This window comes from Haemaphysalis longicornis, unplaced genomic scaffold (assembly GCF_048455015.1).
Source record: "Haemaphysalis longicornis isolate Haplotype H1 unplaced genomic scaffold, Haemaphysalis longicornis Haplotype H1 scaffold_11, whole genome shotgun sequence".
In the NCBI taxonomy this organism is placed as follows: Eukaryota; Metazoa; Arthropoda; class Arachnida; order Ixodida; family Ixodidae; genus Haemaphysalis; species Haemaphysalis longicornis.
This window is the reverse complement of record NW_027526214.1, coordinates 113,567,812-113,583,106: the sequence shown is the minus strand read 5'-3', so window position 1 is coordinate 113,583,106 and position 15,295 is coordinate 113,567,812. Positions and strand designations below refer to the sequence as shown.

Below are 15,295 nucleotides of genomic sequence, written 5' to 3'. Positions count from 1 at the left end.
GTGTGATTTTTCATATGCCGCCAGGAGGCGGCAGTTTCTTGTAGTAGATGTAGAATATCATTTGCTATCGGTAAACCAAGCATCCATGAATTAGTTAATAAAGGAACACTCTAAATATTCCTGGTGTACTAATTTCCTGTCTCATATTTGCGTAATGTCTTGTTCTTGTTCAACAAAGTTGACAAGTATGAACACATAAACCGGGCTTAGACGCTTACATTTGGCTGTGAGTTTATGACTCTTGCGCAATATCAATTTTACTTTGGCCGGGTGGCTGAATCCACTTACAGACAGAGAGACAGACAGACAGACATACAAACAGACCCCAATTTCTGGGTTTAAATAGCCCAAGAAAGACTATCGTCTTTTAAAACACATTTCACGGCGATTGGGAGTCGAGCCTGGGTCTCCGGAGTATGAGCTGAGTGCGTTATTACCGCGCTACCACAACACGTTGCAAGGCGAGGAACAAGAGTTAGCCTAGTACGTGCTCGCTGACGTCAACTTGCGTTACACGTGAGTAGAGAATGTACACACCAGCTACGGAGAGCTACGATTCTGCGGAAGGTGAGGCTTGAAGTGTCGCAGTTGTCTGTTGTGGTTATTCGCGCCAAAAGACGAAGAAACGAAAGTCAAGGAAGAGACGCAAACACGATATTGCAGTAACGAAGTTTTCGATAAGTAGACAGCTCCACGGGTCCATCCACGGGGCCATTAGCTAGCCACGTGTGCCCCAGTGTTTATGAAAGTGATGTATGCAAACGGTGTGCGAAGGAGAGAGCCACCGCGGATCACATCCTGTGGGACTGCAGGGTGAACCCAAAAGAGGCAAGCAAGTTGACGACGCTTCAGCCGGAAATTGAGGCGGCGATGAAGACGTACGATAGAAGCACAGCTTCAGGCCGTGCAGCAGGTCTCGGCAGCTCTGGAAAGGCAGCGACCGAGCGAAACTGAGGGGAATCAGGAAGCACCCCCCGGAAGGGTGGGGCGGCTTTCTTGACTTGAAGGAGTAGCGAGTGAGCAAGGCCTCGAGGAGCACGACGCCCGAGATAGACGTGATGGCCGCTTCGCGGTGGAGGCCCGTCTTCCCAGTGGGTAGACATCTTTACCGACTGCAAGCTATTCAATAAAGTTACTCTCTCTCTCTCTCTCTCTCTCCCTCTCTCTCTGTTGAAAGCACGCCAGCAGACTTAACCCATTAGGTACCAGCGTGACCATTAGGTCACGCATATCCCCGCGGCGCGTTTCAATTTATGCAGGTTTACAAAGTCGCGCCAAAATTACGGCGCAATGCTTTTTAATAGGATAGGGTACCCCTTACAGACACCATGTGGCAGAGGTTGTCCATTTTTAGTTGGTAGTTTCTAAAGAGAGGCGCGAAACAGTGGTTCTGCGTTTTGGCATGTCGACATGCAACGCTCCCGAGGGTAAGCGGAGTTTTTTGTAATATTCTTTCTTGCAATAGCGTGATGTACATCTCCACGTAGAGCACTTGCTGTATGCAATCTGCGGTGAAATTTTGAGAGAGATTGATCGACGTGTTGTTAGTGAAAAAGTGTGTTATTTTAGGTGTTGCAATATGGTCACGCTGGGCCTCTAGGCTCCGTATTTTGCCTAATTATGTTACTTGATTTTACGCTCCTTGTAGGGTAATTCCGCACCACTCATGCGTCAATCTCTTCTCTGCCTAGGTTGACTTTAGAAGAAATAGCCAGAATACTCGAAGAGGTTGATGAAGATGTGTCGGCTATTTACATTGAGCCACTGAAGGCTACCACTTACTCGGAGGAAGGTTCCGCAGATGAGGATTCTGGCGGCCTTATAGACAACCTTAGCAGTAGGCAGCTTAGAGCAGGTGCTGAAACGATTCTTGCTGACGGCCGTCGTATTGGTAGATACGATTGTGATGAAGACGAAGCAGAGTGTTAAGAACAAAGCGATGAATCACCAAATGGCTCTTCATGCGTAAAAAAGAAAAGCGCTGACGCGAATTTATCTTCAAGTACCAAGTGGAAGAATAGTGACCTTGTGAACAATTATGGAATATTTCCGAAACCAGACTTCATCACTTACAGACACCTTTCACCTGTAGAATTGTTTAAGCTTATTTAAGTGCAATGCACTTCTTAAGCGACCCTGAACCTGCGTCCACCGGCGATGTCCGCGCACGTGGTGATGGGCGCGCGCAGCCTGGCCGCTGACATGGCACATACCCACGTGGGGGATTGGCCAGGAATCTCCTCGTCTTCCTTGGCAACGGGGGGAGATGGGCGCGCGCTGCCTGGCCGCTGACATGGCACATACCCACGTGGGGGATTGGCCAAGAATCGGGCGTGAGAAGGGCTAATGCACCTGCTTAAAGGAGTACTGACACGAACTTTCAAAGCTGAGATCCGCTTTAGCAATCATGTACAACGACAACACAAATAGGTGTCTGTGAATAAATGCATCTTTCTTTCTTTGTAGTTGTGTGTGTGTGTGTGATCTCTCTTTCGCGAACATTACCGAACCGCGCAAATTCAACTCGTGCATTCGCACTTTCACATTCTTCCCCTCAGGGAAATGCGGGGAATTTTTTTGACGAAGGCTTCATAGATCTGTTGGTCGTACAAACAAGGAGCTATGCTTTGTTTTTGAATATGCCAGACCCCAAGGTCACAAAGGAAAAGATGAAGTGCTTTCTTCGTGTACTGGTTCTCCCCGGTTACAACCGCTTGCCAGGAAAGAAGTGCTTCTGGGACAGTGGCACCGACATGCGGAATGAAATGGTGTACAACGCCATGCGAAAAAACCGTTTCGTAGAAATCATGAGGTTTCTTCACTGTGCCGACAATGCGAGCCTTACTCTAAGCGACAAACTCACAAAGTTGCGGCCCGTGATGACATTACTGAAGGCAAAGTTCCAGCACCACTTTCAGCCTGCGCGTCAATTGAGTTGCGTCAAATGACGAAAGCATTATAGAATATTATGGTCGTCACGGTTTCAAGCAATTCATACGCGGCAAACCAATTCGCTTCGGGTACAAGGTGTTGTGCTTGAATGCGAAAAACGGCTACCTTGAAAACTTTGAAGTCTACCAAGGAAAGCAGAAAGACAGTGGAACAAGCACGCAGTATGAAAAGGAATTCGGAAAAGCCGCTGCACCACTACTCGAAATGGTGTATGAACTTCCCGTCGATGTTCGTAATTTGCCGTATCACTTTCATTTACACAACCTCTTCGCCAGCCTGCATCTACTGAGGCACCTGAAAGAAAAAAAGTACGAAGCTACAGGCACAGTGATGAAAAACCGTGTGCGGAAAGAATGCCCCATCGCTCGGCCTGATATTATCAAACACAACACCCGTGGGTACAAAGAGCACGCGCTTTCGGATGACGGCATAATAATTCTGCGCTGGATGGACAACTCTGTTGTCACAATCGCAAGCACCGTGCACGGCATAGAACCCATGTCCTCAGCACACAGGTATTCGCGTGAACAGAAAAAGAGGATCGAAGTGCCTCGCCCTAATGCCGTTACCCAATATAACTGCTTTATGGGAGGCACTGACCGGATGGACGCAAACGTAGGCGCCTACCGAATCGCAGTTCGGGGCAAGAAATGGTGGTGGCCAATATTCACTTGGCTTTGCGACGTAGCCATAAGCAACTGCTCGGCGCTTATGCGCAATACTGGATCCAAAATCACTCAACTTGAATTCCGTAGGCAAATCGCTCGAACCTACCTCACAAGATGGGACAACAAGCCAAAAGGACCAGGTCGCGGACGAACGGCGGCGCTCGGGGGCAATGCGTTTTGCGGTCCAAGGTACGACCAAACAGCCCACTTCGTTTGAACTATGCCTAACGGCAAAAGGCGCATGTGAGCTGCAGACAACTGCTACAGTACAGTGCGCACACAGCGCACTAAATGCGACGTCGGCATGTGCATCCCGTGCTTCATACGATATCACACTAAACAAGTGCCCGAAAAATCTATACTCATATTTTTCGTTATGTGTCAAGGCCTGAAATAAAATTTGTCGCTTTGTTATTTTTAGTGCAGCCTTAGAGCCGAGCGTGAACATTGGTCGTGGTGGCCATATGGTCACGGGCCATATTTTTAGAACGAAGAGCACATTCACAATGATAATTTCACAGTGACTTATTTGGACGCATATACGTTGAAAAATGACCTCAGGTTTGATAAATTTCATAAAAAAAGAAACCGGTCCCTAATGGGTGAAAGGGACCGAGAAGCACATTTCTAGGATATTACAAAAACCCTGTGATGCCTCGATAAATCAATGTAGAAACGCATAGCCGTTGTAATTATTGCCCTACGTTCGGTATTAGGTATGCAACGAGCGATAAAAGTACCCCTCCTTCTCCGCCGATCGATTCCTCCTCCCTATTTGCTTCTTTCGATAGATCTGGAAACACTGGGACTGTACGATTTACCGTCTCGCACTCACCGAGGATAGTCCGCAGGTAATCCAAAAATTCTCTATGCCATAGGCATGCATATGAAAAACGGATGCCGGATTGCTTCTCGGGGAGTCCGCGGTATGTCTGAGACGGTAAGTGAAGAGCCCCACTGTAAATAGTCACGTGATGTCAGGACGCTCGACTTCCCGTCTGTGAATCCTGCCAACGCCGCCTGTGCGTTGATCCTGCTTATCTCAGCCACTATGGATCCGAACCTTAAAGAACGGTAGCCCTTGCTCTGCCGGCCGCAACTTGTGGTTATAGTTTTCTGTAGGACCTTGGGTTGCCGAGGTGTTCAACTTTACGTCTGCCTGCCTACCCCACCCTTGGTCGCGCCCTATTCGTAGCCAGTTTTTGGCCGGATGGTGCGGACGCTACCATTTGGATATTTGAGGTTTTCGCCTTTCTAACTTACTGTCGGGGGCGGCGAAAATGTGTTCGAACCTTTTTCAACTGTTTATTGGTACCTACCGAGTGCATTGATTACTTTTTGTTACTTTTTCTCCGCCGGCTTTGCCGGTTAGGCTTGCGACGAGGACGGTTTGTTTAGGTTGCAAATGCGCGTAAAATGCGTTTACCGAATTTATTTAAGTGTCCGAACTATCGGCGGAATCTCGCGATCAAGCGATTATAACCTTTAAGAGGCCATTATATCGCAGACATTCTAAAAGATAGAACTACCTGCAACAAGCACGAAAAACATCTTGGCACCGTCGACTCCGAGAGTCCGATGAGTAGCAACCAGACGATCTTTCGCAGAGCGTGCCTCGTTTTCACAATACGCCGTTTTCATATTACGGCTTTGAAACCAACGACGCAGCACGGGTAATTCATGTCTGTCCGTAGCACGCGGATCGCCCGTTTCCGAACTTCGCTGCTGAATCGGAGACAGCGCGGTGGAAGCGGCGGTCGGTAGGAACGCCCTCACACGAATGGAAACCGGAAACGCACCATCGTGACGTAGCGTGCGGCGTGAAGTCTTTGGAAAACGAACAGCAAAGGGCTTTTAAATGACGTAGCCAGCGCGGAATGTTAAGCCAGCCTCATCGGCTGATAGAGGCTATGTTTAAAAAATTGCTTATGAATTATATATAGAACGTATGGGGCTCAAGTTTGGCTCAAATGCTCCCAATAATCCGTTCTACCAGCTGAATGCATTTGATTGCCACCTTCAAAACGTGTTTTGGGGTCATTTTAAGTGCACGTGGACAATTTTTTGTAGGAGTGTAATTAAAGATGGACCTTTAATAGGATCCTGCGCCATAATAGCAATGTACTGAAAACGTTTAAAACTGTAGGTCTAGCACTTTTGGGCTGGTCAATGATATCTCATCCTACCAGTGTTCACTTTGTTAGGAGTGTCGATTCCAAGATCGCCCTGGCTCGTTTCCTGTTTAGTAGAACGGTAATCCTCAAGTAGTTCTTTGTAATCAAAATCCAATTGGACATTTTAACTGGGTGAACACATTTTGAGTAATCCCTAAAAACACGTAATCTACACCAAACCCTCATATTGGTGTTTAGGGGAAAACACTGTAAAACAGCTTTAACACATACGTATAGGTTGCCGATATCAGCAAACACGAGTGCGATTTCGGTCGGTCGTTGGTACTTAACTCTCCTAATAGAAATCCCATTGCGCTGAAACCCACGCTGGCTGTTCGCATGAGCAAGAGGGGCTATTGCAGCCATCCTAGCCCCCAGAGAAAAAAATTAAAATTACGGCCACCTCCCCTCCCGGGAACCCTGGTGTGATGCGACGCTGACGGGGGTTCCATTGTGTGTTTCCGTTGGGTCGATTACTCGAATTGCGTGAGCAATCGTCGGGTAATGCGAAAGAGAGAGAGAGAGAGAGATACAGAGAGAGAAAGAGAGAGAGAAAGAGAGAGAGAAAGAGCAAGCGTATCGCGGACGACCAAGATTTCAAGGCCGTAGGGCTGCCGCGGTGACGTCAGAGGGTGGGGGCCCATTCACGCCGTCGAATGCGGCGGAAAACCAGTGTTTCGTGCACGTTTTAGCAGAACCAGCGCTCCCGCGTTCGCAGTTGCTGCGGCTAAATTATACCGAATAAAGGATTTGGCGAAAAAATCTTACTGAGCATCCTAGCATTGCTCCACGGAGTAACAAAGTACTTCATCCGGCTTGTGAAATTTTGATGTTCTAGCTTTACCGCCACGGCGATCGAGAGCATCAGACGAATAATTTCATAATCTTGATTATCAAGTACGGTTTATTCCGGGGAGAAAACCACACCCATTATACTTTTTGCTCAGTGTTTGAGGCTTCCTTTTCTTCGATTTATCACTGGCGTCACGAATGTCATCATTCTACAGCAGAAGTTTTTCAGCAAAATGTTTAAACTGCACCACAAAATGTACTTAAGGACAATCTCCTTCATGTGTCTAGCATCACATCCATCGAAATCAGATGGGTCATACTCAGGGAGTAGATCCACAGTGCCATCTGTCGCCACTTGACGATGATTGGGAATGGTTAAGAAGTAGTATCGTCTTGACGATTCCTCAACGACTGCATAGCTGTGTGCAACGCCGTTTACAGCAAATATTGAGGGATGTACGAGTCCTCCTCGGTCAAGCTCCTTCACAAGGTCGTAGTTGGGATCCTCCACGGAGACAGCGACTTCCTCGTCAATGGTTAAGATGTCCCTGCACTTCTCGCATTTCAGCCTTCTCAAGGTGGAGTAAACAAGTATCCTGCCACGTACTCCAATACCGGAATGATGTCCGTCATCTTAGACAACGTGTCTTGCGTGACAACCACATCGTAGTTGGCGCGTGCTGCACCCTCGTCTCGGTCAAGATCTTCCCACTGTTCGTCTCTGCGACTCTCGTGCTGGGAAGGTTTACTGACAGCCGGCAGCGTGCTTTGCAAGCGCATCTTGTTTTCGCCCTCGCAGATTTGTCGTATGGACACGTGATACTGCGAGCCAGCGAGTTGCGTGTATTTCCCAAAGCGGTCTTCCAGGCTGTCGGTTTGGATCTTGCCAAACAGGACGTAGAGCACGTTGAGCTCGGTGAGCCAGTACATAGCAATTTCATTTCCACGAGTTCATGAGTTGTTCGGTGGAGAGCAGCGGGAGTTTCCTTGGTCAACTTGCCGCAGTCGTACTGCGCAGTTCGATTTTTCCACTCGTCCAGCCAGTCAAAAAGGTTGTATAGGAAGTCCACTTGCGGGTTATCTAGAGCAGACACCGGGATTTGGAGCTCATCCCTCAGCCTTTTCCCCTTGCATGGTGTCTGGACATTCACAATTTGTGCTTCGATTGAAGGGCTCGCAGGGCGGGAGGGAGGGAGCTGTGGAATATCTGCAGCGCAGGTTTTAGATTTTCTTTTTCAATGTCCGTAGAAAAGAGCCCTTTCCGAGTCAGCGTGTGAGCATGCCTGAGTAGCTGACCAACCTGAGCGTTGTACACATCTCGGATGGTTTGAAATGATGCCCTCAACAAGCGCCGCTTGGTTGTGTGTTCTGAATCCATCTCGGAAAAAAAAGCACGACTGTTCATTACTTTGCTTCAGCCAGTTGTTTCAGATGCACTTCAAAATATGAACTGGGTCTATCACAAAAAACGATGTTCTTGCAGGATCACACAGATGCTCATAGACAAAGCGAGTCTCCGAAGACGAGCAAGTTGAAGAAGACAGATCAAAATGCTCCACAGCTTTCCTGTTGATTTTGTTGTTGCCGGTTACAACGGATACCACTTTGTAGCCAATCTTCTCCAAACCAAAAATGACTTCTTTCAGCACCTCGTGCAGAAACTTCCCGTCCGCAGAGCGGACAGGCCCTATATAGGCTACCTTTGAATTTTGACGTGACGCTCTGAACCAAAAAAAACAAGAGCGCTGTTTGCCGCCTCTGGTGAGTTGTGAGCAATGCCACAGATGTTTTTGCCTTTGTACTCAAAAAAAGGCTTTATGTGGCTTTCGTCCACCATTAGCGTAACAACGCGTTGGCGATCGTCCAGGTCCGATATCCTCTTCGCCACGTATCTCAGAAAGGTAGACGGCTGGTCCTCAAGCTGAGGGTTAATTTTGAATGACGAGCATACTGATCGGATGGTTACAGGATGCGGAAGAATGATGTGTCCAGAGCTGCGTATGTACCGGTAAGCGCGAGGCGAAATGGTAAAAAGTCGGCGGGCGAACAACATGACGTCGGGCGAGCAGCGTCTTAGCATCTTTTCCTCAGGCAAAAGTTTGAGCTGCTCGATCAAAAACTTGACTGTGTCGACATCGTCCTCTTCTTTTTCACACAGCTTGGCAAGCAGCGAACGCACAATTTATACAGTATCTCCCTTCGAGGTGGTAGCTGTCGAAATCAGGTCGCGGTCCATTTCTCAATAGCCTCAAGAACATCCATAACTTCTCTCTTCCGTGACGCTACATCGGGAATCGAGATGTTACGTCCGAGCTTCTGAAACGTGGCCTTCAAATAATGAAATACGTTGCTCAAATCCGGCTTGATCGTGGAGGAATATGTAATGCTCGGGGCATCCTCGTCAACAACGTGCAGCAGGATGAGGCGTTCGTTCGCTTCTATTGCGTGCCAGAAAGCCGACGAATTGCATCTCACGTAATCCGCAAGATCTTTGAGCGACTGAATTCTGTCCTCTTCAACTTCATGTTGGGATGTCTCGGCCGATTGCCGAAGGGCTTTTTGCAGTGCGCTTGACTCCAGACGCAATCGTTTAGCCTCGGGAGCTTCTCGCGCGCTGCGCTGTGAGGTCAGATATTTGGGACAGTCGGGGAATATCGATGGAATTGCCTTTGGGAGTAGGCGCGCATGCGGCAAGGGGGCAGTGACTGTTTGCCCAGTCGAGTCGTCTGTATACGATGTTTCGGTTGTGATGTCTTCCAGTTGGAAGTGAAGCTCACAGACCTGAAGAAAAACGAAGTCTTCGCGTAAGTAACTGAACACGCTTTGTGGCTAGTGCTTTGCACATCTGCTTTAAATTTTAATAGTTAGCAGAACTGCTGAGCTTGTGCCTAGCAAATAAACATTCAAAAATTGTTAATGCCTCTCTAATAAGTGCAGCGCATCGTGCCCTGAATGGAATATGCAAAAAAAAAAAACACTGAAGAACTACTCACCCTCGTGTTCTCTGTTGGTAAGAAGTTTTCCCGCGGTATAGCGCGAATCCATTTTCGACACAACTCTTCATGGATAATGGATAACGCTCCTCCTGCGCTCCCTCCTCCGTTTTTCACCGTCGCATTTATTTTTCGCGGAGCTCAACAAACGGCGTCCGACGGTGCGAAAATCAACTTCACTTTGATAGCGCCAACGCCTCGGTCGCTATCAAAAGCACCAGCAGTACTGGCATGACGGTGTGCTTAAGGGGTGCTGTAGGTAAAGGAGCACACACGGAAAGGCGATCGGCGATATAGCCCGCTACTGGAAACGTGACCCAGCGCTGCTGCATGGTCGTCGCCCTCGGGTGAATGTCGCCTGTCTGAGGACTCTAGCCGCTCTTGCGTTCCCTGTTCTAACGTCTTCCCGGTCTTGCACGAACTTCGGACAAGCTCTGCCCTTCCGGCACATACCCGCTAGCAGGTGATTGTCTAGTTTTTCTCTAGCCTTCTCCTCCTTATTCTCATTGCCCTTCTTTACTCTTCACAGGTACCTGGCGTCTCACTACACTAATATATCGAAATGTTGCTGAAGCAAAATGTGTCATTATTTAATTAAACCTCCGAAAATGAATCTTACGTATTAGGCGAAGGCCTCTTGAATAAACCTTTTACATACAAATACTTTCGCCTAAACATAAGCAGTAACTTGACATAGTATAAGCACATTAACCAAACAATCGCGTCTGCTAACCGTTCAAGGGGTTTCATAAATACATCCGCAGACATGCTCCGCGTTCTTAACAACGTTGCCGTACAATGACCGACGTTGTACCGAAGTTGCCGTACAGTTTTATGAGCATCAGCCTTTCGGACGCTGATCAGACGTATTTAATAAATGTCTTAAAAGCCCCGCAAAACCATGCGGGATGCTTCGTCTTTTTTAATAACTAACAGAAACAAAAAATCTTCCTGAGCTAGAATTCTTGTCGCATCGTACAAACAATACTTCATAAACTCTAATATCATGTGCCCTTTCGTCACAACTGCATCTGTAAATTCAGAGTCAGTTTTCTACCTCGGGACTATTCATGCAAATTCAAACGCATCACACGCCAAGCCGTTTCATTTGGCCAATTTTCTATACCCCGTACCACAATAGAATGAAATAAGCCACCATCGCCTCTTCTTTTTAAACCAAATGCCATGACATTTACTTGTCCTTTGCGCTATGATATTCTTATATTACATATACCCTTTCACTGCTTCCTTTGAAACAGTTCTAACACTAATAAATGACGTCTCGATGACGCAGTTAATAGCCCGCGTCATCCGTTTTAGAGACTGTACACATACGTTTTCTCACTGTTATTTTCTTTTTTCCTCTCTGCATATTTGTTCTTTTACTCATATGTTTTGTTATATTTGTATTTTTGTGACACCAATGTGACCCCCTTGGTATGAAGAACGAACCAAAAAAGGCAAGACATAGGTGTCCGTGATAGCGGGTAAGTTATTAAGAAAATGAGTACCGCATGATATGCAAAAACGTTTCTCACAGGCGATAAAAGCGAGAGTGGTTTTCTGGTCAGCGCACACTACACATGATGGGGTTTGCGATGGAAACAAGAGAAGGCGTTCTTAAAGAGGCCATGAAGACAAAATACAAGCTTGTTTCAAATGGAAAGATTAAGTTTTTTATCGTGCCCTCAGCGTTTGTCCGGCAGCAAATGATGCCGTCGTCCCTGAGAAATTAAACAATTTAGGCTAAAATTTGAATTCTCCTGCTAAATCGTATGTTCAAAGGACGGCTACTATGAATTAATAAGCGCGCGTACTCGAACAAACTTCCACTGCGTAATTCGGCTCTGCAGCCTTGACGGTTGTCCGCCGTTGCTTTGTTTTTGACCGCATTTGCGCCTGGCTTGTTTTTGTTACTGTAGAAAGAAATCATTTCGACAAACATGGGGTATACTAGACTAACAGGGTCCCGTATGACAACGACGCTTACGCTAATCGGACAGTATCGTGTAAGAAAGCTCCAAAGCCGTGGACTGCTGTGCAGCTAAAACAAGGATAGTGCGCCCAGTACCAATATCAGTGTGCATCGGTACTTGTATGGTTACGTGTATTTTCGCAGATCATTTTTTATCCCACCATTTTTACTGCTGTAAAATGAACATGCATTACATTTAGGCGCAAATAGCTCGCTCGGCAAGCGTATAAGACCTGTCTAATTTGCGTTTGCTTTTCGCGGCATCGGCCAATCGCACAGCCAAGCTAATGACACCATATTGTCTTTAGCGGGAAATGAGCTAGTGGGTCGCACGGCCGTCTCCTTTTTTCATAGTTGTTTACTTTATTTGAGCGAAGTGTGCGTTAAAAGTTATGTCCGTGTGATTCTAAGGAGACAGTCTTTCGAATGAACCAAACTTGTGTTTTGTCTGCAAGACCCCTTTAAGCTTCAAGAGGACTGTGATTTGGGCGAGTTGGTGAAAGTTCATGATTGACAATCCAGCGCGCGAAAACACGGCACAAAAAGAACGAGAGTTAGACAGGACAGCGCTGCACTCACAACTGATTTATTTCAGTTGTGATTTATTTCAGCTTTATTTCAGATTTATTTCAACTGATTTATTTCAGCTTCTCATTGGGCACAATTTATAAGCGAAATGGGGACCTAGCCACAGAGACACGTGAGAATTGAGTACTTCGAAGCATAGACGCAAGAACTACGTCTCTGTAGTGAACACAAGACTAGTCGTGGCAGGCGAGGGGATCATGCAATGTGGGCTCATCGTATTTCCACAAACCGAACCAATGCTGAATTCTGTGCCACGTCGGTTCAAAGTCTGGCACAATAATAAAGTTTACAGTACAATATCAATGTTTCGAAGAAAGATGATCCACTTTATTGCAATATTTTCTCATTAAAAGTCGTTTGTATCCCTTTATACTTACGGTTGATCTTTATAGTGTACTAAGGGTATTTGAAATGTTACATGCGGAAAAAAATGAACGAACGTGTGGTATCAACTGCTAATATTTTTTCGATATTTGTAAGTAGACCGAATAAGCCCCACCCCAAATATTTATCAGTATGGAGTAATGCGGAAATTTATTGGAACAAGAATAAATTCTGATGAAATATAATTGACCGGGACCATGATAGTAAATTCTGGGTATACTCAAAATTTTGACTTCAGTTTACTTTAACTAAAATTCTACACATTCCCAATGACACAAGTTGCGATGGTGTGTTTCGGTACAAAGCATTTCATGTAGGTTTGGAAATGTGACCATTCCAAGTCGGAAAGTTCATATCAAGTGTAAAACTATCGCTTGCGACCAGCGATGGTACTTTTGAGAGAACTGTTTTCTGGAACCACAAAAATTCTAGGTACTTTCAAAGCTTATTTTTACGTTACTCTTTAGTCTGGTCGCTTTGTGGAAAAATATGGTTGAAACTTTCCAAACGACTTATTATCGTAACAATGCCGAATGAGAAATAAAAACAAATATATGGTCGTATTCTAGAGGAGAAAAACAGACGATTAATTTGCATGGTAAAACGAGGTTTATTAGTGCTTTACTGAAGAACAGATAATACCAAGCAGTCACTTCTCTATACGATTTGTGCAAGCATCAGATGGGAGTGGTAAAAAATTTGGGGGGTACTCACAAAAATTGCGAACTTTATTCACGGTGTCGAGAAACAAAATTTGGGCACTGGCTGAAATCTAGTTTCTCATTTTTAGGCCCGCATTGAACAGGGCCCTTGTGCACAAATAAGATACCTCGAAAATACGCGCGATATATTAGTTTGCTGTATATAGCATTAACACGATTCATATAGGCTTTGGAGGTTCCAAGTGTTATATTTTTTAAGTCCCTACGCGGTACGACAGTGGGTTTCTGGTTTTTTGAAAACAGATACGACTGGGTGTGTCTTCCGTACCCGTGAAGATATGGCGAAAATGCTTCTTCCGCAGGTGGGTAATTGTAATCTTTTTCAAATAGGTCCCTGTATTCTGGAAGAAGTAAAAGATGCTAAGTCAGAACTTTTTATAATGTTACTAGAGAAATGAAACAAAAATTTTAGTGTTATCTTTAAGGTTACTTCGCAGCTATAAAATACAATTTTAATGGTTTTCTGAAGAGTGTTTTGAGCTCTTCGTGTCCCGTACAAGGATTCTGAATATCAGCGGCGGGTACCGATGAAGTATATACATTTTTCAAAAACAACTACTCAGCGTGCAGGCTACTTTGGATGTGGGCATCTTCCAAAGAATTTGCATCGTACACCTTCGACATCACTGGTTGGAGGCGTAAGCAGTGGCATGGCAAACTGATATCGTCACTGCATTTTAATGGCAATAAAATTTCGAACTTCACGGTTGGCTTCACCCCGAGGACGGATAAACGGTATTTATTTGTTCAGCAAATTTCAATTGCACTATTTTCTGCTGAGGTGCTAGGAGTGCTATAGACACTACAATCGACTATACTGCCGTCTGGGTAAGCAAAATATCACAAAAATGTATGAGATGAAGACATCCAAAGACAGATGTATGAAGTGTATGAAAAGCAACCCTGTGCTGTGGGCATGCGGTCAAATGGTCACCGCACGACAATACTTCTGCACTATACAATAGTTCTACAATAGGTTTACAAGATCGATGATACTTCTACAAAGTGATGTAAAGGTAAGTAACAAAATTTCTATGCACGCGCTTTATTCTTGAAAACCTTGTGTTCAGCAAAATTGATTTAAAATGGTGTCGCTTACCAATTACGGTGGTTCACCGCTCTTAAAATGAGTTGGCTAAATTATTTCCGTCCATTATTATGCAGAGTTAAAGTGCCATTGTGGGCCGCAGCATGTGCTTTAGCTGTAGAGCACATAATATTGAATCCGTAATTATTTTTGTCTATCATTAGGTTCTCCCCAAAAAAGTGAGCCTCGGCACTACTGGTACACCACCGTCCGCCTTGGAATGTCTGCACCAAAGTGTTGCTTACTCGACGATACCTGTAAATCCTGAACGCTATTATCGCTTCCCACCAATAAACATACTGCTTTTTGTCGGCGTGTATATCTGGCTGTAGTTGGGGCACATCGAACGAAAGTGAAAAAAAAAACAAAGAAACGCGAGTTTCAGAAGTGGGAAAAAAATTCCAGCTGGTTGGAATCGGAACCCACGTTTTTTCTCCTCTGTTTTTCGGTCTTTCAAAATTCTTCATCTGTTTCACTGACCTACCGCATCCTCCCCGTGGCTTTCCGAGGCATTCTTGACTCCCAACCCTTATTTTCTGTCTTATTTCACAGAGCCCCTCATTTCCCATTTTCTGATTCGCTACATGCCTAGCGAGGGCCTCTGCTCTCGCAGTCTTGGTGCCATAGTGAGCTTAAGAGGGTTCAACGCTGGTCGATCACTCTCGACATAACGTAGATCCCCGAGTCACGGCCCGGGGGTTGAAAACAAGGTCCCTTTCACCCGAGCAGTGCGCGTCGCGCTGGCTGCCACCTCCAAGCGCATGAATCAATCTACAATAACATAAATACCCGAGAAAGCGGAGGTGAAACAGCCCCGCCGGTAGCCTAGAGGTCATCGCACCTGACGCGTATTCTGGAGGTCGTGGGTTCGGATCCCACCTGGCGGGAATTTTTTTCAGCACTTTCTTTCTGTCTTACAAAATTCTTCATGTGTTTTAAATGACCTACCACATTTTCCCC

The 15,295-nt window shown here is 45.8% G+C and overlaps 1 pseudogene; it reads right to left on the bottom strand.

The window, feature by feature from the left end:
• Window positions 1–897: 897 nt before the first annotated feature.
• The window catches only part of LOC144160759 (uncharacterized), a 32,379-nt pseudogene continuing 17,981 nt past the window's right edge, over window positions 898–15,295 (bottom strand).